The 25043-nt window shown below is 43.0% G+C and overlaps 1 protein-coding gene across 3 annotated transcripts in view; it reads left to right on the plus strand.

Annotated features, from left to right (window-relative positions):
* The window catches only part of cv-c (RhoGTPase activating protein), a 698249-nt gene that overhangs the window by 132548 nt on the left and 540658 nt on the right, over window positions 1-25043 (plus strand). The gene's annotated exons all lie outside the window — the stretch shown is intronic.

Below are 25043 nucleotides of genomic sequence, written 5' to 3' on the forward strand. Positions count from 1 at the left end.
TTGGTATTGCTCCCACCCCCTTTGTGTGGTGAAAGTGACATCTTCAGTTGGTGTACAGTGACACGGACTGTCTGTGCGTAAGATATTGTAGCATTTGTTGTTTGTTGTGTGTGTGTGGGGGGGGGGGGATATTACGTAGTTGTCGCGTGTAAAAATCCACGTTGTCGCAATCATCTGATATTGTGTTTTTCTTTCCCTCCTCCTGGTGGAGTAATGTGTCTCTCGTATGCCACATGACATGATTCGTTCATTCCTCGCGTGTAACTGGGGTATGCAACCGTGCTCAACTTTTCGGATTTTGTGTTCGGTGCTCATGTTTTGATGTTTGAGGTCGGGATGTGTTGTCTTTAACGCATTTCTCATTGTCACGGTCCTTCTTGCTGCGTTACATACCTTTTCCATGCATTGTTCTTGCTGGAAATCCCCAATTCCTTTGAGGACTCCATTGCGCATGCGTGCAGTGAACTTTTCATAGTGACTTCCGGACTGAGCACATACGATTCCTTTATGATTCCCTTGGAACCGCCTCTCTATCTGTTACAGTATTCGTCCCAGTCAGGTGTGACGTTTACTTTGTCACCTTTTGCGAGGCTCCTATCTCGGAAACGAAGCCTCAGTCGTAAAAATGGAACTTAGACTTTTTGCTTGTTTTCGTGTGAGGAATCACCTCCCAAGCGTTGTAAACGACCTTTAGAAACACCCTGTATATATATATATATATAGTGTGTGTGTGTGTGTATATGTGTGTGTGGGAAGGTTGCCGAAATTGGGCCAGTTTTGGTATTTCTTAATACATTTCTCTATTAATGACTAATTCGAAATATTTTCTTTTTTAAAGTATAGAACATTAAAAATGCACTTTCATCGGATAGTAATAAATATAAAAAAATATAAGTACTTACATTTACAAAATTAGAAGAAATCTATTTGATAAATGGTCCAAATTAAGAAACCGGTTGCCTAATTTGGAGTTACAGTGCCTAACTTGGACCTGAGAAGTAAAACTGTAAATAACAATTATTATTAACATTACAATGAATTAAAAGTGTTTTTGCGTAAAACAACGCCTCTAGGTTTCTGCTATGTGTAGTGTGACCATCTAGTAGTAGCAGTACGGGTGGATCTTTACTGCAATTCACCTGGTTCCTGAAGTACTGGAGCATGTCACAAACAACTCTGAATTTATGTACCCCGTGTTGGAAATTTTTACCATGATCCCTGCCGGTGCACCAATCTCAAATTCTTGCTGCTTTCTATTTCATTTAAAAATAATCATTCGTGGGATAAAGAAACCCGCCGAATTGACAGTGCAGACTACTGTTGTGTTTACTTCTCGGTCTCGGTTCATAATGACTCCAACTTGGTTCTTACCTTTTCGAGAGATTACTTTTTGTTGTATTTTTTGTACAGTTGTGAATCCGATTAATAAATATTAAAAATTGTATTTGCTGTAATACCGTTCAAGTCAACAGTTTTTTCAAGTAGGTCAAATTTAACATTCTCCCTATTAAACCCTTTAGCTCGGGCCATTGATGTTCCTTCTAGTTGACGGAGGGAAAGCTGTGGATTACGACTCATAAAAGAATGAAACTACTTTTTACCGGCTATTCTTTCTTGTTTGTTAAAGCAGTGGGGAAATCTTATTTCTCTGCAATATCAAAGGCTAGCTTACGAACATCTTTGATTCTGAAACCGAAAAACCTTTTCTCAAATAACAGAATGTGGTCGGCGAGTATTTTTTCCATTTCTTCAATAAAGGTTGCTTGCCTACGGAAGCACTTTATTGTATTCGAAAACTTATTTTTACTCTCTCTTTATTGTAGCCTTTGGCACTCCATATACGCGGACACACTCATTGAGCCCATAGTCACCGTTTCTGTAAGCAGCCACAGCCATCTGTAAATCCCACACGTGCCTCTTTTCGACATCTTGGGAACCTAAAGAAAGACAGTCCTCCAATTAGTTCCTGTCGAAATTTAACAAAAATTATCTTTCCTTACCTAACGTCTCCTTAATTGGACCGGTCCAATTTGGGAAACACGTGGTGGTCCAACTTAAGCAACTATTCCCCGTAAATAAAAATATTACCCTACACGAACATACGCAACAAAATCCTAGTTTTACGACATATAGTTAGTGGTGAATGAATGGCACTTTTATAATATACTACAGGACATTTGGTTACTTACCCCTACTCTACACAATAGCCTAGGATCCGAAGCACAATAATTGCAACACGAACAATGGAAACACAATAACAGGATTCCTACTTCGTCCAACATCTCTAGTTGGCTGACCGCTGAGTCATTTGCACAGGGCACTGTCGCCAATCAGTAGTGCCAACTCACCTGTATCAAATACTTGTCTATAGGCAAAAACATAGGTGGTCCAACTTAAGAAACGGTCCAATTTCTTTAACCTTCCCCTATATATATATATATATGTACAGGGTGTCATTTTAATGGCGACCACGGAAACGTATAGGGGACATCAAAACAAACAACTTTTCTCAGTAACATTTTTCTCGTTGGCGCATCATTTCGGCGCTACAGCCGTTCAAAAAAGACAGTTTTGCCGCCTGGATGCTGGCAACCCAACACAACATTTGATTGCATTTGTGACGTCATATCCCGTCGTGAAGCGATGCGTTCCAGGGTTGCCAGGAACACCCATATTCTGTGAAAAATTACATAGCTACAATCAGCCACATTATGTACCGTAAAAGAAAACGAGAAAACACGTTCTTTAACCTAACAGGAAGTAAACAAACGATACGAAAAATGGTAGAAATAAAATAGAATTCAAGTGGAAGTGGTCATATCGAATTTTGTCTCAGCTTTCATGTAAAATATTTGCAAATCTAGTTACCAAGTTGGCATCTACAATTTAGTCTATCCACTTCGTCCTTCTGATACTAGTTGTCTGTGACACACTGAACAGATGACAAAATAGAAATGAAAGGACTCAAAATTCCAAAGGTAAGCAACACATAATATACTGTATATTCAGGGCATTATGAGGCAAGAAACAAAATTTTTTGAAAAAAACAGGGATATAAGTAGTAGTAATACAAGCAATCCGACGACTGTGTTTATCTGTGCACTGGATACACATGTAATACTTGCAACTGTGAACAGGGCAGTATATTCGCTACTGATTCATCATTAGATTGTTACTGTGGTTGCACGTGTTTCAGCCGTAATGTAACAACGTGAACCTCGGATACTTCCGTTATTAGCACAAAAGTACAAGGCATCTGGACAAAAACCTGTAGATATCAACCTTCCAAGGAGATTTGCAAATTTTTGACATGTAGCTGGGCGTAAACAGCCACATGTAAGCTGTAAGTCCAATAAAATGTATTGTTGTTGATATTTGACATGTAGGCTGAGACAAAATCCGATATTGACACTTCATTTTGAATACGTTTTTAACATTTCTCATATCGTTGGTTCACTCCCCCTTCTCCTGAGATGACTTCTAATCTTCTGGCTCGTAGGCTATGATGTTCGGTCTACTTGACGCGTTTCTCGCTTTGTTTTACACTTAATCATGTGGTTGGTAGTCTGTCAATTTTCACAAAATTTGTGTGTTCCTTGCAACCCTGCCGTGCGCTTTTTCGCCGCAGGAAATGACGTCACAGATACGATCAAATGTTGTGTTGGGTTGCCAGCATCCAGGCGGCAAAACGGTCTTTTTTGAAAGGCTGTAGCGCCGAAATGATGCACCAACGAGAAGAATGTTACGGAGAAAAGTTGTTTGCTTTTATGTCCTCTATACGAATCTGTGGTCCGTGGGCGCCATTAAAATGACACCCTGTGTGTGTGTGTGTGTGTGTGTGTGTGTGTGTGTGTATATATATATATATATGACCCGTTTTCTGTTATTTCTTTTCTTCTCACTCACTCGCTTTTTCTCGTTTTTCTTTACCGTACCACTTCATTTCTTTTTTTACCTCTCTCTCTCTCTCTCTTGCTTCTCTCTCCTCTTTTCTTTCCTCTCTCGCGTCTTCTTTCACATTCTCTTTTTCCATTCTCTCTCGCTTCATTCTCTCTCCTCTCTTTTCTTTTTCCATTATCTCTCGTCTTTTTCTTTCCCTCCTCTCTCTCAATTCTTTCTATTCTTCCATTATATCTCTCACATCTTTCTCCTTATTTCCCTCTCCCGCGTCTTCCTCTCCTTTTTCTTTGTGTCTCGCGTCTCTCTCTTCTTTTTCTCTTTCTCTGCTTTTACATTTTCCTCTCTCTCTCGCTTTTCTTTTTTCCTTTTGTGACAGTCAGCTTTACCGTCATTATTATTATTATCATTATTATGCATGTATGTAGCGGTAAAAAGACGTGTTGATTCAAAGTGTTGAGTGTTTTAATTTGTAAGATTACATATTTGATTTTTTGCCAAGCCGACGGGAGGAACGAGACGTTCGCTTGTGTTAAGGGTGAGCACCTGAAGGGTCACGCTATGCGTCTAAAGCTTAGGAAATTCGACCGTAATGACAAACATTTAAATATCTCGGTTTCCAACGGTCCGATTCATGTGAAACTTATACCAGCGCAGCGGCATGTGTGCAAGGACGGATGTGTGGAGTTTCGTCACGATCAAGCGACAATTACGGACGCCAGATCAAATCGGTTCTAATTGATCAGTTTGTGGACAGCGATTGCTATTGAGCTATGGGCGACAGCCAGGCGGAAGCTTAATCCGCGCAAGTCAACTTCGGACACGGTACGTCCTAGTTTGGAGACAATAGAGCAAAGTGGACTGACCCCTTCGGAAGCGTCGCTTCAACGATCGCCTAGCGTCGTTTTTCAAAATCTAAATAAAACGAAGGACATGGTTTTTCGATACACAGTCTTACCGCGATCCTTGTAGGGAGAGCAGCTCCGTGCTACCTCTCCATATACAGTTTTGCCGCGATTCTTGGAACGAGAGCACCTTCGTGCTACCTTTCGTGTACAGTGGACTTTGTTGTGTTGTGCGAACACCAGTGTGTGTGATAGGCAGTAAGTCTACACGAGTGTGCCTACCTCAACCGCTGGGGGAAGTTGAAGCGAAACCGTTTCCGTGATTACCTTACGCCATTTATAATTTTTGAGAAACGAGGAACACCGGAAACTATGGCGGGCTAGAGGGAGAAGAGAGATGAGGGCGTTACGTCGATTCGCCCGAGGTCAGAAGAAACTACGCCCATGATGCCTATCCGCCGCCATGGAGAGAGAGAGAACGTCGAACGCCGCCCTATTGATACGCCGACGATGCCTACCGTCCGCCACGTTGACGCCCCGACGACGCCTACCAGCCGCGACAGAGAGACGTAGAGAGAGATGTCGACGCCCCGACGACGCCGACGATGCCTACCATCCGCCACGTTGACGCCCCGACGACGCCTACCAGCCGCGACAGAGAGACGTAGAGAGATATGTTGACGCCCCGACGACGCCTACCATCCGCCAAGTTGACGCCTCGACGACGCCCACCAGCCGCGACAGAGAGACGTAGAGAGATATGTTGACGCCCCGACGACGCCGACGACGCCTACAACGACCGCTCAGATGCGACGTCCGAACCGCGCCATACCACGGAGATACACCGATCCCGAGAGGAAGAGGAGCCGGGGAACTAGGTGTTTGAATCCTTTTCGCATCTTCATCGTCGCGACCAAAGGAAACCTTTCGCGTGGATACTATGTGTTTTCAATCGCCCATAAAGACGCCTGGATGCACCCCGGAAGCTGAGAGATGGTAAAGTATTCATCTGTGTGAACCTTAACACGTGACGGCCCGATTGATTTAGAGAACGCCCTTGAAATTCGTCGACATTTTGAAAACGCCCACTCAACTCGAAATTTTATATCGAACTCCCGTCGCGCTTGTCATTTGTAATCTATTCGTCTCAGGTCAATTTTTCTTATTCCTTGTGATATTTTTTTTATGATCTTAAATTCATTGTTGTTTGTGCTCCTTTGTATTTGTTTAAAGTGCGTACTATTAGAGTAAAGCGCCGCCCGCTTAATTGCATATTCTACTTGAGGTTTGTTCATTTTTATGTGTCAGCGCTGTGTCGCTGCTAGCTACGTCCGGTCGCATATGTGATTATTTGTTAAAGTATTTGCCTGGTAATGTGAATTGCTCGTCGCGGCGAAGTGTTTAAGTCCCGCCTGCTAGAGAGTATATGTTTGCGTCACTCAACGGAGGTTATTTGTTATGTTTGGAACCACGTGAGGTCTTGTAAAAGGAAAACGTCCGCCCACGTGAATGTAATTGCCGTTGAGACGCCTTTGTTTATACTGGTCAAGTAATGTATTGTCACCGCGCCGACTAGTTTCTTTTTTAAAAAACAAGAGGTGAACTTAAGTAAGGGCTGGCTAGGATTTAAGTAGCACTGGAGCAAAATCACAAATGACCTGATTAGACAAAAAGTAAGATAAAATTAATTGAGAATGCAATAATTAGGGCTTGTCGTCATAAAACCTGTACATGTCATGTATAATTTCTTGTGTCGATGACCCCATGAGGATTGAATCTGAGTGAGAATGTGAGAGTGCAAGTGTGGGGACCTGTAATGATTCCATTTTTGTTGGTTATGAATAGAATATACTTTTTATTTTCATGTTAATTTTGGGCTATATCATTTTCGTATGCATGTCGCTACCCGTGATTTTCAGGTATACAGCTAGCCGCTTCCCGGCTACAGGTAAAGAGGTGGTAATTTGAAAGTACATATGTCTTTGTTTTTTATTCGATATGGCGTATCACTATGCACTGTTGGTCACCGGTTCCTACACACGAACTTAACCTGGACCGTAACGCTATTTCGCTTGTCCGAGGGAGATTTTGCCGCCTCTATCTAGGTAGTGGTAGCATTTGTTTTCCCGGGCAAGGGAGGGTGTTTCATTCATTCATACATTTTTGGCGCCGCGAACACAGGGACCGGTATATTTTAAATCGAAAGCACCCTCAGTGCAGATGCATATGTCGTTTTTGTAAGGGCTACATCAGGCGTATTTTGGTGTCATGTAACTGTGTTTCATTGTGAGATTTTATTGTTTTATTTTTGACGTGAGGTGGTAATTGAGACATTAAGCGTTTATTTTTGTCAAGGTAGTAGGGCAGCTACTTAAGGCGTTAGGCATTTTAAAATTTTTGTTTGGCATATGGCATTAGGCGTTAAGTTGAGTTCTGGCAAAAGGGGAATCGACCGCCCTTATCTTTTTTCGTTTGTGAATTGTTTAAATATATATATTGGTATATATTGTGAATGCTCACGTTTACGCTTGTCAGCGAGCATTGAGAATCGACCGAGGGTTGAATATTTGATTTCATGAAATTGCGCAACCGCCGCATCGAGAACTTAAACATGAGTGACGTAAGGGTGATTTGCGATGTCTGCAGCGAGGAGTTCCCAGAAAGTGAAAACGTCGGCTCAGCTAGACAGGTTTGCTCCCGGTGCGATCTCCCGTTAAGTCCACGTGATGAAACCAGTCCACCGAACAGCGGGGGGGAAGCCAATGTGACCAGCGTGCAACAGGTATCTCTGGGAGAAGCAGAACGGGTCAACGAAGCAGCTAGCCTCAGTGGTACCAACTCCCAACAGATCATCGAGATGCTACTACGGATGGAAGCCAAGATGGAGGCCACGCGAAGCGAGATGAAGGCCACGCGAAGCGAGATGGAGGCCACGCGAAGCGGAATCGAAGCTAAGATGGAAGCCACGCGAAGCGGGATGGAAGCCACCCAAAGGAAGATAGAGGCCATCAGCACCCAGATGCAAGTGACGGAAGACCGCCTCCAGGAGACCATCCGTACTTCCGGTGAGGTGATAACGCAAGAACTCGTCGCGCGGGTACAGGAATGCGAATCCCGGGTCGAAGCCAAGATCGCCGACACCAACGCGCGGATCAACCGGCAAGAAAACCAGATGGCAACACTGTCTCAGAGCGTGCGCGACCAAGAGGAAGGTATGCAGCAGATGGCCCGACAATGCGTGCAGCTGGAAGCGACATGTGACCGTGGCATAGACGCCCTGGGGCGACAAGTGAGAGAAATTTCGGGTCGAGCCGAAGGAAACTCCGAACGAATTGAGGACCTCGAGAGGAAAGTGCGTCAACTGAGCGTGACTAGCAGCGGCACTTCACAATCGTCGCGGGAGCCCAGATTGACGTCACCACCGGCAGCCGACGTCGCCACTTGTTCGAACGGGGAAAGCGACCAGCGAGCTCCAGGAACGCCCCGCCCCCTTCGAAGAGAAGACGCTGCGTCACCACGGTTGAGTCCGCGCCGCGAGCAGGGGGAGGAAAATTTACACTTTGACCCATCCTCCGCCAGGAGAGCTCTGTTTCCGCCCGAATACCGGAAGCACTTCAAAAAAATTTCGGGTGCTGACAGAATTCTTCCTTCCACGTACCTCGAGGAATTTAATTCTACCGCCCGTGAGTTAGGTCTGACAGACGAGGATAGGCTTCTGATTCTGAAAGGTTTAATGCAGGACCGGGCCAAGAACTGGATGGACAGGAACGAGGGGAACTTCAATTCATATGAGGAGTTTAAGGAAGCGTTTCTCACTTATTTTCAACGTCCCCTGCAGGTCGAGAGGATGCTGATGCAGGTGCGAAACGAACGATACGACAGGGGCGGAGGACTCACGTATGCCCAGTACTTTTGGAAACGGTACAATGAGTTCAAGTCTCTGCAACCCCAAATGACTACGGCGGAGATAATAGCCGCTCTGGTGTACCATTTTCCACACGAGGTTCGTCGTCATCTCAATGGAGCATGCGTGTTTGACGCCGACGCGATGTCCCTCACACTGGAAAATCTGTTTCAGTGCGAGGAGGAGAGGCAGAAAACCAGGGGTGAGAAGTTTAGCAAGCGGCGCCGACCGGAAGATGATTCGTCGCACCGGAATAAACACCCGCGCGTTCATCTAGTCCAGCAGGGATGGAGAGGACAGCACCACGCTCCAGGGGCTGAAAGGAACCGCCAGCTGCAAGATCCACCTTCACCGCAACGAAGACGCCCGTTCCGAGGCAGGAGACGGCGTGGAGGTCCGACTCGTGCGTCGCCAAGGAGAAACGACGGCTTTTTTCAGAACGGCCAAGTCCGAGATGGCTTTTATCAGCGCCACGCACATAGCAGATCGGTCAGCCCGGAGTCAGATCGGGGAGATGCAGGACGCTGTGGAGCAAGAATACCATGGAGGCCAGCGAGAGACACGAGCAGGCCAAATTCGAGACACGGTTCGCCCAGATACGAGAGCGAGCGACGTAAGAGTGCAAGCTGACACGTAAATGCTCACATCTTGTTCTTGTTTTGTACATATAATCTTCATATTATGTTGATATTCAGGATGTTATCATATATGTTATCTATATCTGGAATGTCACAGTGTCAGTGCAGTGCGGAGTAAATTTTTATATACAGGGTGTTCATGTATTTGCTTGTCAATTTTTATATACAGGGTGTTAATGTATTTGTTTGTCAATTTATATACAGGGTGTTCATGTATTTGTTGGTCAATATTATATACAGAGTGTTCGAGGATTTGTAAACAAAAAAATTCTGTCCCTGTGTAGACCGAAATTTTTTCACGCTTACGAAATCCTTGGAAGAAGGAGAGGGGCGAGGTTGTGACAGTCAGATTTACCGTCATTATTATTATTATCATTATTATGCATGTATGTAGCGGTAAAAAGACGTGTTGATTCAAAGTGTTGAGTGTTTTAATTTGTAAGATTACATATTTGATTTTTTGCCAAGCCGACGGGAGGAACGAGACATTCGCTTGTGTTAAGGGTGAGCACCTGAAGGGTCACGCTATGCGTCTAAAGCTTAGGAAATTCGACCGTAATGACAAACATTTAAATATCTCGGTTTCCAACGGTCCGATTCATGTGAAACTTATACCAGCGCAGCGGCATGTGTGCAAGGACGGATGTGTGGAGTTTCGTCACGATCAAGCGACAATTACGGACGCCAGATCAAATCGGTTCTAATTGATCAGTTTGTGGACAGCGATTGCTATTGAGCTGTGGGCGACAGCCAGGCGGAAGCTTAATCCGCGCAAGTCAACTTCGGACACGGTACGTCCTAGTTTGGAGACAATAGAGCAAAGTGGACTGACCCCTTCGGAAGCGTCGCTTCAACGATCGCCTAGCGTCGTTTTTCAAAATCTAAATAAAACGAAGGACATGGTTTTTCGATACACAGTCTTACCGCGATCCTTGTAGGGAGAGCAGCTCCGTGCTACCTCTCCATATACAGTTTTGCCGCGATTCTTGGAACGAGAGCACCTTCGTGCTACCTTTCGTGTACAGTGGACTTTGTTGTGTTGTGCGAACACCAGTGTGTGTGATAGGCAGTAAGTCTACACGAGTGTGCCTACCTCAACCGCTGGGGGAAGTTGAAGCGAAACCGTTTCCGTGATTACCTTACGCCATTTATAATTTTTGAGAAACGAGGAACACCGGAAACTATGGCGGGCTAGAGGGAGAAGAGAGATGAGGGCGTTACGTCGATTCGCCCGAGGTCAGAAGAAACTACGCCCATGATGCCTATCCGCCGCCATGGAGAGAGAGAGAACGTCGAACGCCGCCCTATTGATACGCCGACGATGCCTACCGTCCGCCACGTTGACGCCCCGACGACGCCTACCAGCCGCGACAGAGAGACGTAGAGAGAGATGTCGACGCCCCGACGACGCCGACGATGCCTACCATCCGCCACGTTGACGCCCCGACGACGCCTACCAGCCGCGACAGAGAGACGTAGAGAGAGATGTTGACGCCCCGACGACGCCGACGACGCCTACCATCCGCCACGTTGACGCCTCGACGACGCCCACCAGCCGCGACAGAGAGACGTAGAGAGAGATGTTGACGCCCCGACGACGCCGACGACGCCTACAACGACCGCTCAGATGCGACGTCCGAACCGCGCCATACCACGGAGATACACCGATCCCGAGAGGAAGAGGAGCCGGGGAACTAGGTGTTTGAATCCTTTTCGCATCTTCATCGTCGCGACCAAAGGAAACCTTTCGCGTGGATACTATGTGTTTTCAATCGCCCATAAAGACGCCTGGATGCACCCCGGAAGCTGAGAGATGGTAAAGTATTCATCTGTGTGAACCTTAACACGTGACGGCCCGATTGATTTAGAGAACGCCCTTGAAATTCGTCGACATTTTGAAAACGCCCACTCAACTCGAAATTTTATATCGAACTCCCGTCGCGCTTGTCATTTGTAATCTATTCGTCTCAGGTCAATTTTTCTTATTCCTTGTGATATTTTTTTTATGATCTTAAATTCATTGTTGTTTGTGCTCCTTTGTATTTGTTTAAAGTGCGTACTATTAGAGTAAAGCGCCGCCCGCTTAATTGCATATTCTACTTGAGGTTTGTTCATTTTTATGTGTCAGCGCTGTGTCGCTGCTAGCTACGTCCGGTCGCATATGTGATTATTTGTTAAAGTATTTGCCTGGTAATGTGAATTGCTCGTCGCGGCGAAGTGTTTAAGTCCCGCCTGCTAGAGAGTATATGTTTGCGTCACTCAACGGAGGTTATTTGTTATGTTTGGAACCACGTGAGGTCTTGTAAAAGGAAAACGTCCGCCCACGTGAATGTAATTGCCGTTGAGACGCCTTTGTTTATACTGGTCAAGTAATGTATTGTCACCGCGCCGACTAGTTTCTTTTTTAAAAAACAAGAGGTGAACTTAAGTAAGGGCTGGCTAGGATTTAAGTAGCACTGGAGCAAAATCACAAATGACCTGATTAGACAAAAAGTAAGATAAAATTAATTGAGAATGCAATAATTAGGGCTTGTCGTCATAAAACCTGTACATGTCATGTATAATTTCTTGTGTCGATGACCCCATGAGGATTGAATCTGAGTGAGAATGTGAGAGTGCAAGTGTGGGGACCTGTAATGATTCCATTTTTGTTGGTTATGAATAGAATATACTTTTTATTTTCATGTTAATTTTGGGCTATATCATTTTCGTATGCATGTCGCTACCCGTGATTTTCAGGTATACAGCTAGCCGCTTCCCGGCTACAGGTAAAGAGGTGGTAATTTGAAAGTACATATGTCTTTGTTTTTTATTCGATATGGCGTATCACTATGCACTGTTGGTCACCGGTTCCTACACACGAACTTAACCTGGACCGTAACGCTATTTCGCTTGTCCGAGGGAGATTTTGCCGCCTCTATCTAGGTAGTGGTAGCATTTGTTTTCCCGGGCAAGGGAGGGTGTTTCATTCATTCATACATTTTCTGCCTTTCTCCGTGCGCGTCTTTTTTAATTTCATTTCTTTCTCTCATTCTTTATAACTTCCTTTTTAACCCTGTTTTCTTGTAACGACACCAATACACGATGTCAATTTATCCCATTAAGGACAACTTTTCTATTCGATCTTTTTTGGAAAATTCTGTGGACTCCCATGTCACAGGCCACCGTTCTAATTCAAAGGGGAAAATTACACTGCAGGAAAATATATTCAGGAGAGGGAGACAGGGAGGAACGCAATCTTGACCATCAAAATCTCACAAAACAAACAAGGAGATAATCATCTTGGCAAGGAGTGCCTGGAGATAGCAAAAGGGAGGCGTTCCTGTCGCCACCAGGCGGCTCTGATGAGTTGGGGCGGAACAGCGGTAGTCAGCTGTCAGTCAAGAGAAGTGGAAGTTTGAGACAGTAAGCCGCGTGCAGAAGTTAGAAAAACCGAGGAGGAGGAATGGAAAATATTTTCCAAACGTCAGGTAAACTTGTCCACCATGTTTACTGATATTATCGCTTCAGACTGCTGTCTCCAAATGCATTCATGTCAGCGGAGAAGCGGCATATCTGTGAAGAATATCTTGATGTCTAAAATTGGCGACATTCCTGTACCTGACAATGTCCCACTCGGTTCACCATTCATCCTCATCTCCACGATTAACCCAAGAGATAGAAAACGGGAATAAAATAAAGGAAATCGATATAAAGGAAGTAATAGCTTCGTTGACTACAATTCATCCCGCTGCGGTTCCAATTCTTTGAATATTTTTGAAACTGTTATGTAGCTTAATGTGACGAATATTCAATGCATATTAGGTGTTCAAATTTAGTTGCCCTTTTTTGCCTACTAAAAGGGAGTGGAAATGGGAAACAGGAGAGAAAAAGATAAATAAACCTGAAAAGAGAAAGAGAACTCGTCCCGACTTAGGCCCCCCCCCTCTCCCGGACGCGCTGGGTTCGATTCTTGTAACCTTAAAAGAAAATGTGTGTGTTTGTTATGTATTTCATCTGATGATTGTCATTTATACTCATTTTTTTTTTTACCACTTCACTCTGCGCCAGTGTAGATAGATAATCCAAATTACATTGTCAATGTACCAGATTCCATTACATTTGCGACATTATGGGTGTGCTAAATCTTTTTTTTTTATTAAGTTTTGTCATTACACTCGGAAAAATATGCTACTGAGTTAACACCAAAAGTAGTGTAATGTTACACCTAATGTGCTCGTTGTTTCACAACCAATGATTTAACAAGATACTAGGAAAGATGGTGCTGAACAACACCGATTTCACCTTAACACAAAAGAGGAATGTCTTGTTAACCAGTGCCTAGCCTAGGATTTCCGAAAGAGAGTGGGGGAGGGACTACACCTACTTTTTGTTTTAGGAGTCAGCCCTCTTCTTCTCTTGTTGCCATCTTTCCCTGCGTTTGACGTTTTTTTTTTGTTCTTTTCTTTAAGAATATTGGGTCAAGGGGGTATTATCATCCCTACCAACCCCTACAAGGGCACATAACTTCCCGTCACATCAAGTTTAAGAATTTGTAAGAGTGTTCTGCACTCAACAATACGAGAAGAGATCAAATATAAACATAGCATTACATAATTCGACTTTGCACACAGTGGTTCACTATGGCATGCCTTATTGCATTGGCGTACAGCGTAATTTACTCTGATTGACAGTGACGTAATGATTTTGTGAAATCTGGTGAATTGAAATAACGGCTTCGAAATTGTTATTCTGAAATTCAGTTCTGATAAATCATCAAAACACTATTTTCTGTAACGGGTGAACTAATCGAAAACGAATCGAATCGTAGTTATCGAGATATGAATCCGTGAACACTAGATCATCTCAAGATAGCCATTGCAAAAGCAGGACGTAGTGATTGTAAAAAATATCACAGCCTAATGTTAGTTTTCGTAATCCACATGCTAGCAGCCGTAACATACGGACATAAGTATCATTGCTTGATAACCAGCTACGTAAGTCCATACATACAATGTAGTTTGTATTGAAAAGCTAACTATTTAAGTATAATTTTCAACACTCCTTGATTTCATGGCAAGTGTACATCCAAAGTCCCACTTGTCGATTTCGATTGTTCTTCCCTTGCGAGGGTGTACTAATTTTTTTTCTTTTTCATCCGTGCTTCCATCTATCCGCCCAGCAGGGAAGCTCAGAGAGGCTGATGCAGACAATTGAATGCCGCGTCCCGCCATTGTGCGAGCTGTCAGATTGGAATGACAGAGCGGTGAAGAATGTTTGGCCGTCACGTCACCCCCAACGGAACAAAACTGACAATGGCCGTTAAAAACCTTCATCGGCTTCATGCGGGAAGAAAGCATTCTCTTCCCTTGTGTTGCGACAAGTCCCTTTTCTACGGTCTGGAAAGGGGAAACGGATAAGCTGACAAGATCAGGAAAAGATAGGGTCCTTTCGCGGGAGTTGGGATAGAATGAGTTCAAATCAGTAGCTTTGATAAGAAGGGGGTGGACGTGTAGAATTACAGTTTGGGAAAGATGGCGTGAATGATCCATGGCATTTTCTGATGATTCCGTCTCATTCATGCGCCAACTTCTTTCAAGTGAGATTTACGAGATACTCTTGGTTCCAATTTCGATTTCCAGGGACAGCAGTTCGTTTAATCGGAAATTGAGACTTTGCACCCCCGGTATCAAAATAATTATTATTCTATTGATTGAAATTATTTCAGAAGGAACGTCGAATTCTGGCAACTGGGGTAGGGGATCACATTTCATTTGGCTCGCCGGCCCCCGTGGCGGAGTGGTTAGCACAGGGCGCTACGACGCCAGGGGTCCCGGGTTAGAATCCCGGCCTGGGCATGGATGTTCTTTGTGAGTGTGTGTGTCCCTTCATTAATTTCATTATATCATCACTTATCCTCATCTTCGCAATTAGCCGAAAGTGGCTGAGATGGGAAGTAAAATAAACCATACCAATTAATCATTTCATTTGGTTCATTGTGCTTTTTACATTTCAAAGTAAAATAAATGTAATTCCCATTTAAAATAATTCAAAATAAAGCATTGCCACAATTTCAAAGTACACATTCCTTGCCCATCCTGGGAAAATGTTGAGTGCCCGCCTAGAAGAAAGTTTTGTCTTGCCCCCCTTGGAAACAATTACAGTACGCCAATGGTCTTCAGCTCCGATAAGATAGCTGCTAAGGTTTTTCAGCAGACGACAGAGCACCTAGTGGCGGGAATTCTTTAAGGCTATGTCACCCCCCCCTCCCCCTCAATTTTTTTCCGCTTTGATTTCTGGATGTGTATCGTTGGGCTTCAGAGGATTAAAATAGTTTTTCAAACCAAGCAATGGACCAAAAATTATTCTGTATATTCTCACAAAAGAAGATGCCATCCTTCCTGCAGTAATTTTTAGGATTTGGTTTATTTTACTTCGCTTTTCTGCCCCTTTTGGCTTATCGGGAATTAAAATGAGTGATAATATTTAGGAAGGAACACTCAGCAAGTTGATTTGAACCCTGGCCTCTGGTGCCGTATCGTGTTGTGCTAACCACTCCGCACGGAGGTTGGCTGCAGTGATCTTGAGGAGAGCCATGTTTGCATCTAGCCCAAGAAACCAAATCTTTTCTCTCTCCCCAGGCAGTGGCGTGCCCAAGGGGTTTGGTGGGGGTCATAACTCCTCCCCTTTGGCGCAGTATTTAAAAAAGGCAGGAAAATATGAAGAAATGAGGGCCGACTACTACCACTACAAAAAAACAACAACAAGAAAACGCGTAACCCTACTCTTTGGAGTAACCCTACTCTTTGGACACGCCAGTCTCCAGACAAGCCCACAACGCGCATAGCACCTACGCGAAACCTGTTAACTTGGCAGTTTCTTGCCCTCTCCCTTGTCTTTAAGCCTGATTACAGGCTGCCAGAGGTGCGCCTCCCGCCACAACACACCATCGCGGCCCACGACATCTCATCGGGAGACCAAAACGTAAAAAAGGCTGCTACTGGGCAGTGTTACATAACACCACGCCCATACCCGGAGAGGGGCGCTACCATCTGATGCGATAATACTGCAACACGTTCACTCCTCTCTCTCTCTCTCTGTGGCAGAAAAAGAAACGCCCATCAAACAAGAGTTGATGAACTCGGGCGCGACGCATTTGACATGATGAGAACAAAGCATTCTTGCTTGCCCCAGTTGCAACCCTGGATGTCGGAGCCTTTGACGAGTATACTTTCATTTATTTTCATAATGTGTTCCTTCTCCGAAACTGTGGGGCTTCTTCTGTATTCAGAATAGGAGATGGGTGGATAAGAGGCGTGCCCTTTTAGGAGTTACGCAAATTTCTTTTCTGTACGCACTGGAAATTGCACGCTAATGAGGTGTTGGCGAAAAATCACAGCAGGGATCATCTGTAGTGTTTCCTCCTTCTGTACTAGCCTTTCATTGCTGATATTGTCACATTTGTCATTGTTATATCTGCTGAGAACATCTATATCTCACCTCTCCCCCTATCAACCAATGTGTTCTTATGAGTGCATGATTGCAGGCATAAGAACATACATATCCTCACACACTTCCTTCCACTGCCTATATTCTTGGTAAGAAGTTCATCTTCTTATGATAATTAAGATGACCCTTTCTCAATACTCGGGTTCAATACCCGGTGGAGGCACAAGTTGTTCGCATCCTACTTTAAACTGTAGGTCTAGTCCCGATTAGCCTTACTGTGCATGAAGTGCACTTAAAACACTAAAACAATCAATCAATCAACCTTTCTCAATACAGCCAACCTCACCATATAATACACCCTGGACTGCAATTTGCAGTCAGTTAGGTTGCAAAATTATAAAAATTCAGGTTGCCAACTTCTAAGAAATCAGGTTGCCAACTTCTAAGAATTCAGGTTGCCAACTTCAGAATCGCCATTATATTTTTTTTTTTCAAATCAGCTTAATTCACACAGTTTCTAAGAGATATCTCTTCATTATTTTATTTTCTATGCTTCAGGCTTTGCAGATAGCTTAGCTAGCCTGGAATATACGATCCTGGTGTGTACTGTCATATATATTGCAACGCACTGCACACTACACCATGAAGCGGTGCAAAAGTGTACCCATATATGCTAGCTTGTAGCCAGCCGAAGACATGAACTCAAAGTATCTCAGGACTTGCGGGGTTTAGTATGGAAAGGTCAAAAGTCAACTAGTAAAACTATATTTATACACGCATGTAAATAACCAGTATTTAGGTGGAACCAACTAGTGCAGATAACCAATAGCAACCTTGGTAGTCGTCACGTGCCACACCGTCAGGGAACAACATGCGAAAGCGTCCAATCAATTGCGAGGGACGGGCCAAGGGACCCACGGTTTCACAAAGGTGTTGGTATGAAAGGACGCCGCAAAGTCAATCCAGCTACTGCAAGGGGACGGTTCGGTTCCTTGATATGTCCAGTCAGTAGCAAGAGACGGCAAGGTACAAAGGGTAGGTAACCTGCTTTTTCTTATTCTCGTCCTTCCTTCTGGTTGCTTAACTATTGGATCCTGGTAGGGGAACCAGGTCTTTCGCAGCCGGCATCTGGCAGTCGACTGAGCTCCGGGCCTCGCTGCATCGTTTATATACTGTTTGGTGGCAGCACTGAGGCGGGTGGAGAAGATCGGAACTAAGCCGGCTGCAGCGTTGCAAACTCCCTTTAATTTTAAGAGTAGCAACCTATGCGCTATGAAATTTTTACATTTCACATTGTAAAAACCACTAACATAAAAAGTTACTAAAAGCACATGGTAATACAATCTTAACAACTATTGTGTGCTAAACAACAATTACAGAAATGTGCATAAGATTAGATAAAATACAAACTGAATGTGTATGCCTCGCAGAACATTTTGCATGTTTTCTTTAACAAAACATTTTAAACAAAATAAATAATATGGCGACCACGCAGGGTCGCTAAATGTGGCGATCACGCAGGGTCGTTACAATATAGTGTGTGTGTATGATTGATTTGGTTATTTTACCTCGCATTTATCACTTTTGGCTAATCGCGAAGATTAGGATGAATGATGAAATAGATGAAGGACACTCATAAAGAACACCCAAGGCCGGGATTCCAATCCTTGACCCTGGCGTCGTACGACCTTCTAACCACTCCGCCATCATTGGGGCCAACCCATGTGTGTTTTATGATTGTCCCTTCTATTTCATCTTACCATCCTTCATCCTCATCTTCGCAATTAGCCAAAAGTGGCAGAAACGCGAAGTAAAATAGATCGAAACATTCATTCATTATGATAAGAGTGTGTGTGTCTGTTACAACTTAAGCCTCGGCTGGATGTTTCTCTCAACAGCTGAAAACTGCTTCTCCTTCTATTGACAAAATCTTCTAACATATGCTTCCAATTTCGATGATACTCTGCAAGGCTTTTCTAGAAGGATACACGGAGGGATGTAATGATACAAAAATCAATTTGGGATTCTAGTTTAGCGTACAAAAAATTGGAAATTCAGCATTAATTGGATCTGAAACCAGCTTTAAATGGGGCGTTTGAAGAGTTTAAAACCATTTTAGCATTTAAGTTCAATATTGTGCATCTTAGTGTCGTGAATTTATATAGATAATTCTAAGCGTTTGCACAATATCTTCAACAGAAATTACATAATTTTATTAAAAAAAAGACAAGTATTTAGTTCCCACGCCTTCTGCAAGTTCGAGGATTTTCCGCTTATGTCACTGCTGTCGCTTCTGGGCAAGCAACCCTCTGAATGTGTATTCTCCCATCTGCGGCACCGGTAATGTGCCGCTCGGAGCGGAGGAGGGGGAGGGGGATGGTTTCACACCGCAATTTGTAAACTTATCTTGCTTTGACATCTGGTTTATGTTTTGTCCGCGCAAAGACCTTGGAAACTCAGGGAAGTGCATTCATTCCTTCAGTGGGTGGCTACTTTCAAAATACAAGACAGACAGTCTTGGAAGTCGAGGAAGTGAATCGCCTTCACTTAGTTTACACAAATTACGTCGGTTCGTACAAGTCTGATCCGAAACAAGAAAGCCAGTTACTTCGTTGACTTACTCTGTGATTCTATCCGATTTTTTTTACATATCTAGGTTATATGCATCATTATGGGAATTGAAGAAAATGTAGGATGGAAGAGGGTGGTTCAGAGATTCCCATTTTCGCATTTTGACTTTTGTTTTTACCTAATACAATAATTATACTTATACTAAATCATTTGCGCCGCGCTGAGACCCAAGAACTGACATTTTAATTTATTGAGGCTCAACATAAATAACAAAATAAACATTTAAATTAACGTTCATCATCATATTATTATTATTATAAAACGTAAAGCGCAAAATTTAATAGGACGACAATGCTCTGTGTGAGTTTGGTGTGGAGTAACAAAATTTTAATAAATTTATTTCCAAATCATGAATTTCATTTGAAATTAATTATCTCCCTGATCGCATAGTGGTAACGTTATCACCTTGTAATCAAGGGTTCCCGGGTTAGGGTCCCACTTTAAACTGTAGGTCCAATCCCAATTAGCCTATCTGTGCATAAAATAGGACTTAATACAAAAATTAATGTAAGATTATGTAAAAATTGACAATTTTGACTGACGTGTCGGCGTTAAATGAACCTAAAAATTAAATGACAAATTACACAAAAATAACAGAAAAATTACGAAGGGGAAAATTTATGTTACTGGTTGGAAGATGTAGAGGCTGGGGAAAATGAGACAGGAGACACTTACCTGGAATCCCCTTTAATTTGAACAGTGACTTGACATTGGTAACATTAACTAAGGAAGCATTCATTCATTAACTGACATTCGAGCCTATAGGACTTATGACATTACGGTGCATCACAGTCAGAAATCTGGAGAAATCTTAATATTTAGTTACAAGTGGGATCCAAACCACTCCTTCGGAAGAGACGTGTCTTCACCGGCTATTAAACCCGGGGCCCTCTGATTACAAGGTGTTACCTTTAAGCTACCTGGGAAGCCCTCCTTAGTAATGCATAATATTTGAATACAATTGAATTGTGTTCCTTTTCCAGCAGTTTAGCGAGTAAAATTTTAAAATTTCACTTACACTCGAAACTAGGGCGACTTTTTTTTCGCCTCATTTGAGCTGGAATGATACTTGGGAGAGTCTAGAACTTGTAATACAGAAAACTAACTTTTATTTATAACTCTTTTATCTCTGTGTGTGTAAAACCATAGTATCTTTTTCACGATTAGGTCTCTTCAGATATAGAGCTTCCTTCATTTCTTGCCCTTCTCTTTCTCTCTCCACTTGCTCGTTCTCTATTCATATAATCCTTGACCTTGAGTGAGGTGAAAATGTGTCTTGGCTGACATGATTCCATAAATAACACGTTGTGACAATTACTTTTGTCACCAGTCTTTTTTGTAGTTTATGTGAGTGTATTTTAGAATTTCGTAAATACTCTTAACAACTTTCTGTAGCCAGTTGTGCTTTTTGGCTTTTCTTGGATTTTCGGTTCTAGACGGCGAGGGTAGGAAAACAATAGCGAGTTGTGGAATTTTTGACACTAAGGGTGACTTTTGCATGCTCAACGAATGGAACAACGTCCAAGTTGCTGACCGAGGGGGAGTTCTTTCGCAACACGTGTGAGGACTGCTCTGTTTTTTTCTTCACCCCCAAACCTCCCAAGTGGACAACGAGCCTGGAAGAAAGACCACCGTCCAGCATTTTTTTCTAAGCTAACGAACTGCGAGGCGGTTGATTTTTGAAGTTTCAAGTTTTCCTTAAATACCCCTGGACTCCAGAGGACCGACACAGTTTAGCGCCATATTCAGACCGAACACCATCTCCGCGTCACTTTGCGCGAGATACGGAACTTTGCTTTGTTTTAACTTTTCGACCGCGTCGTGTTAATTGTCGTGAGTGTGTGATCACAGTGACAGTGCCAGGAATTGAGGCCGTGTTAATTACGTGTTTCACGTGCTCCATGTGTGTTTTTTCCCCTTTTTGTAAGGAGGGACATTGAATAACCATGGGCGGTTGAAAACTACGAGAGGGACGGGACCTTCGGGTTTCCGATTACTGCTGCCATGAAGCCAAGAGGAGAAGCCACGACGCCTGCTTAAGTATACGACGCCTTAAGTCAAGAGAACCGCACCACGACGCTTGCATAACGGCGTCTGAGATGAAAGCCACGCCGCAGCGACAACTCGCATTGCCAACCCAGATGAGAGACGAAAGTACCACAACGGTGAGACGGATGTTACGCCGAGAAAAGAAGAAGAGATAGAGAAAAGAGAGAGATGAAACGACGTCCGCCCTTAGACGACCCGACGCCCTGCGTATCCCCGAACGGCCATTGAAGCCACGATCGGATGCAACGCCCCGAGCAGACAGATGGAAGCGAGGTGCTTTTTCCGCCCATCTTCGTCGCCGCGATGGAAAATAGGAAGAAAAATGAATGTTACGTCTAAGTCGAAGAGACAGTTTTTGCCCGCCAGGAGGACAGACTGTCATAGCCACGAGTATCGTCGGGACGCCGCAACGAGGACAGTTGACATCAGCGAGGACCACGCCGCCATTGAGTCGGTATAGTATCCTCCAGTTTTCTCTTTATGTGTGAGAGTGAACATTTGTCCACCTACGTCGCTACTGGTTCGTCATAACACAAAGCGAGATGAAATCGAACAATGTTGCCTGCAACTACTAATTATTTAGGCAAATCAAATCGAAAGTACTGTAAATCTTCATAAATTAAGAACCTATTTCGCTCACCCTTCGAAATTCTATAAATGTAAAAGACCTACTATTTGTTATTGTTTTCCTATTCTCGCGCCGAGTATTTATATGAGTAATTATATGTTTGTGTTTTTATCTTTTCGACCGTGCTCTTTGATAGATATAGGTATCAGAAAAACTAGGTACTCAATAGTATAGCTGAGTTAATCATTTTGAATATATCCTAGTTTATATTACAGTCGTTTGTATTATCAGCACTCGTGTACTTGTAATCCAGTTAATTTCCTCTTGTCACTCATTTAGTGTGTGCTTATTTTTCTTTGCATTGTAGTGCCTCAACAATGTGTAATGTCAATTATTATTTACTTTTGGCAACTATGACGCCTAGCTAATCGCGTCTCATATGTGACAGAGCGCTGGCCGCGCTTATTTACATTGAAAGCAAGCCTAAGGGGCTAATAGAAATCTCAAATTCGAAGGTACACGGAAAATAAACCAAAGAGGCGGTTAGATATTTTATCATGTAATGGTATATTGTGTTCACCCCTGCAGCGTGTGTGTGTGAGTGCATGATAGAATGAGAGTGAGGGGATATGTAATGGTTACATTATCATTGTTGTGTTTATATTTGCCGAATACACGTATATATTCGTTATCCTACAGGTGTTCTTGATTCATTTATATGTATGTATAGATGTATATCCTCGTATGGTCGATATTTTTGGTTTTAGTCCTGAGTTTGAAGCTGCATAGCTTGTCTCCATTGACCAGAAGGGTTATAGTTTTCTATTATTACAGTTATTATTATTATTATTGCTATAAATGAATAACAGCACCACTTTATGCACGACGTGGCTTACCGCCGGAGGTGTAAATAACCGACCCGGTGACATGAACCTGGAATTAAACCGTTAGCTGGTGGTAGGAATCGTGTTTCCTTAACCGGAGACGCGAACCAAGGACCGACGACCGTCCAATCGGGCGGCCGCGGAACCCTGAACCTACGGACTAGCGGTAGAGTAGTTTGGCACCTCGAACTGGGGACTTCGGTCTTCCGGACGAGTGGTCAAAACCCCGTTACAACGTTCTTAATCGTCTAAATGCCATGTGTGTGTATTTAATAGGACCATATTCATATTCATTAAATATTCGATTCTTGATCTATTTGACATTCATTTCTCATTTCATTTTTTTGCGATATTAACTACACCTAAGCTAGATAAAGAATATGTGTTGTTATATCCCTGTACTTACACCGTCTTTTTGCCTATTCAAGTAATAATAATAATACATTATTAATTAATTTACATATTTAATTAATGTCATTAATCTAATGTGAATACTTTAATTTCATCATTTATATTATTATTATTTCTGAGACTTGGTTCGGACTCTCCCCCCCGAAATATATTTCTTGATACGTGCCTGCTTTTGACTAATCTTGATTGATTGATTGATTTGTTGTTTGAAGTCCACTTTATGCACAGGAAGTCTAATCGGGACTGGACCTACAGTTGAAAGTGGGATCCGAACCACTGTGCCATTTGCCTCCACCGGGTATCGGACAGACTAATCTTGAGTAATAAAGGTCCCGAGTTCGGCGGTTATGTACAGAATGGTATTTGAAAGTGAAGGGGAAGTGCTCCATCTGCTTGCTAATGTTTGGTTATTGTGGGGAGACTATATATGTACAATTTATAATATATCGATGCTTCAAGAGTAGTTGCCGGAAATTTTGCAAATACCTCACTCTTTACGTGCATCTATCAATATCTCCAACTATTAGAGCACAGCCAATTATGATTGTGAACTGATAGCAAAACGTTTGTTTGTTAAACTTGTTTTAAGACCAATTTATGCACAGAAAGGCAAATCGGGACTGGACGTATAGTTTAAAGTGGGATCCCATCCACTCAGTGGGGTAGCGCAGATCTTTGCCCCCCCCCCCCCCGCAAGTAAAATATTGAGGGGCCCCCTTAGTGTCACAAAAAGAATATGATGCCAGAGTGGGACGGAGGTACAATAGTTAGATAGTTATCTGTTCTCCCCCCTTCGTTGTACAAGAAATCAACTTTTGCCTCAAATATTATGCCTTCCCATTTTTTTGTTATCGACTTATATCACTGTAGTACCTTCTTGAAACTAAATCAGGATGGTCTGAAGCTCTGAAAAATAACTGGAAGAAGAATCTGGAAATATTTTCTCTAATTCAACGCAGGGACACAGCCAGGAATCACTTTTGGAGGAGGGGGAAGCTTCCCGCTGCCATATATTTTGTTCCTGATGCTTTGTATTTTTGCTTGAAATATTTTTTTTTAATGAAGTTACATACATTACACAGATATTAAAAAATACTGTTTTGGTGGAATTGTAAAAAGATAGTAAACACTCCTCTTTTGGACTTTGAGGTGGACGTGCCTTCAGCCCCTAAACCATCTCCTGGTTCCTCCAGGCCAAGATTCAACGTAAGAGTCGCTCATATTAGCCTTCTAATACTGAGTGAGTAATATACTCAAGCAACAAACTTATCCTTCAGTAAAGGGGGTTGAACCGGATATCTAGATTGTCGGTAGTAACCTATCACAAGGTAAATTTCAATCTGCTACGAAGAAATAACTGCAGACTCTAGTCTTGAGTGATAGATAATAAAGCTGCGAAGGAACTCTATTCACTGAAAATTTGTCACTCCATGAAATGCAGCTTAGAAGGGCTGACACCCCCCCCCCCCCCCGCACCCAACAAAATTAAAGAAGGTTGCCACAGGTTAGTAGACCTCAACATCATTATTCATAATTTTAATGCTGCCATTCTTTTTTCGATAGACCAGTGATCATACTTTCTTAAATACTTTTTCATGAAACAAGAACCTTTTTATTAATAGACCATCAGTGCTCGAATTTTCCTTTTTTCTATCCCCAACGCGAACAAGGAAATTTGCAGCGAGGAATTTTCCCTTCGAACACTGCAGATCAAAAAATCGTAACACGTTGGAAAAGAAGAACTAGTTCGACAGAAATGTCCACAAAATGCCAAATTGTAAGAAAAAT

The sequence above is a fragment of the Lepisma saccharinum genome, chromosome 3 (assembly GCF_977018435.1).
Source record: "Lepisma saccharinum chromosome 3, izLepSacc3.1, whole genome shotgun sequence".
NCBI lineage: Eukaryota > Metazoa > Arthropoda > Insecta > Zygentoma > Lepismatidae > Lepisma > Lepisma saccharinum.